Source organism: Myotis myotis, unplaced genomic scaffold (genome assembly GCF_014108235.1).
Source record: "Myotis myotis isolate mMyoMyo1 unplaced genomic scaffold, mMyoMyo1.p scaffold_m19_p_2, whole genome shotgun sequence".
In the NCBI taxonomy this organism is placed as follows: Eukaryota; Metazoa; Chordata; class Mammalia; order Chiroptera; family Vespertilionidae; genus Myotis; species Myotis myotis.
The window spans coordinates 50,478,122-50,480,857 of record NW_023416324.1 but is presented as its reverse complement, the minus strand read 5'-3'; positions in this window follow the sequence as shown (position 1 = coordinate 50,480,857).

Below are 2,736 nucleotides of genomic sequence, written 5' to 3'. Positions count from 1 at the left end.
GACCCTGATGATGATATGAAATAAAAAAGAGCTGGCTATCTATTTGAAATGAGGAAAGAAAGAAGTTAAAGAAGAATAACCAAAAATTAATATTATGATAAATTATTTTGTCTCACTAGCTTCAGTGAATTTTTTATTACCTGCAAACAACAATAATAACACTTAACTAATGGGAACATAGAGCTTTCTCCTGAAACCTTATAGTGTTTATAAAATTTACTACTTTGGCTTAGCATCTATAATCACCTCTTTGTCACCATTCCCTCTACTCTGACATGTGCTGGCTTTCTTGGTAATAGATCTTTTGGGCTGTCTAGATGCTTTAGTGTGGTACTCAGCTGATTTATTCACCTATCCTTTCTCTTGGGAATTGGAGGCTATTGGAGCTGACTAAATCAAACCATTGCAGACCCTTCCTCTGAAATATTTTACATTGTTGCTAAGCATCTTTTCAAAAAGTGGAATACATGAGCCATACAAAATCAAGAACTTCAAGCAACTCCAGAGTTAACAAGATGGAGCACTATAAAAGAGAAGCTATTCTAATTTGGAATGTGTCCCCAATGAAATACGTTGTGTTTTTTATTTCAGCATTCTTAAATAGGTCTTCGTGCAGAGTTTACGGAAGACATATTCTCCAGACAGTCCTTGATGTGGGAAAAGCTTTTATTTTAAGACAAAAAAAGATGGATTTTCTAAATTGTCATAGACTTGTAGTTTAGCAGCTGTATTCTGAATGGTCCCTTCGCAGCTTACTCTTCTAATTATGCTGCTGACAGCTCCCCCAGTGGATTAATATACACACTCAGACTTCTCTTATCCTTAACCTTTAATCCCCATGACTCCCTTCTCCACAGATGCCTCTCCTAATGCCTAGTTCTAAGTATGAGGACTTCTTAGATGGGTACTTGCACAATAATTTTTTAAAAAGGCGATTGTAGTCTTTCTCTGATCTTTAACATCTAATTTCTGCATACATGGTAAACACCAACAAATAAAAAAGTCATCTATTTTACAATACAAATGTTATCTGTTCTTCGTTTGGCTTTTAGAAAGTGATAACCCTTTGATGATTCTATGTGGGGCAACTTATTTAAAAGAAAAAGCAGGCTCTACTATAGAGTAATACCTCATTTAAATGGCATAAAAGCAGACCAAAATAACCCAGAATAGATAATTATTCATACAACTGAGGCTTACTCCTTACTAAGTCAAGTCTTTAACACTTTTTTTATCCAAAATCTTTTAGGAGGTATCCAGCCTCCTTCTCCAGAAGATGCTGAAAATAATTCAGTATTCCTTTATTCAAGATCATCACCCACATCAGGACCAGCAAGGGAACACAGTTTGGTTCATTTTGGCTCTCCTTCTTCCTTTCTTGATATTTCTCCACCAAATCCAGACCTACTTGTAAGGCTGTGTGTACTTTTTTATTGTCCCCATTCTCCTTACCCTCTACAGTGTCCTCAGTTACGATGAGCTGCTGACGGTAGGGAAGAAAGATATACCAGCCTATTAAGAACTCTATAATAAATGTAGCTAAGTTTGTCAACTTTTAGCAGCTACTTAAAAATGGCTCTTCCTTTAATCAGGCATGGGCATTGTTCTGAAGAGTAACATTCATCAAAGTCAGTTATAGCAGGGTTTTCTAGCACCTAATGTGATTAAATGATTTGTATGTGTGCTTTTAAAGTAAATCAGGTTCCCTGGATTTAAGATGACAAATTGGGAATCTGGGAAAAGAGGACTTAAAAAACTCCTCACTCCTTGTATTCATCTGAAGGATAAATTATTTTCTCTCAGAGAAATGGAGGAAAAGAGATGGATTCCAAGGAGGTCGGTAGTATAGAAAGGTAGAGGCACTGGAGAGAATACAGCCCGTATGCAGAGGATGATGTGTCTTTTCTGACCTCTCCAGGCTTCACAAGGTCAGAGTAAGGGAGAGGAAAGAAAGCTGCAAGACTCCAGGACCCAAGGGAAAGAAAAGCTATGGATCCATTGACACCTCCATTAAGTACTAACCACGTATCAGGCAACATGTCCTGGGCACCAGTCCTTGGATTACTGCTATCTGAGCCATCCTTTGCCTTTCTCCGGTTCTCTCTGTATCTCAGGGGAATTGAGTTGACAGGCTGCTGCATTCCTCAGGCTGCCTCACGTGCCTGGTGGGCTTCTGGCTATGTTGAGCTGATGGGAGGCAAGAGATGGAGACTGGAGGATAGGATCAAGGAGAAGCAGGGTATTTCCCCTCTGAGAGCATCACTGTCAATGTGTCCTCCATGGAGACACATCAGCTGCAATTCTGACTTGCCAAGTCCAACCTCATCCCTGGGTTCCAATAGCACTGCCCACTCTCCCTGTCCTCTCAGCACAGGAGTGGGACTTGCTTCCCGCTGCGACTAACACCCAAGTTGCCTAACCATTCCTTGTTTAGCTGTTCAATGACTCCACTACATTTGTTACATATTCTCTGCATTCAATTCCAGTACACTCATAGTATTTATACACTACACTGTAGTTTCATTTTTCTGTTTAGACCCTAATGATAAAAAAAATTTACATTTTATTTAATACTTACAAGTTCTCTCTAGGCCAATAACCGTTACTTCTGTTTTACAGATGAGGAAAAGCAAAAGTCAGTGAATTTAAGGTCTCTTCTCAAAGTCACAGCCCTAATCAGTGGTAGAGCTATGATTCAAATCCAGTCCCAAAGTCACTCTTACATTGTTCTGCCTT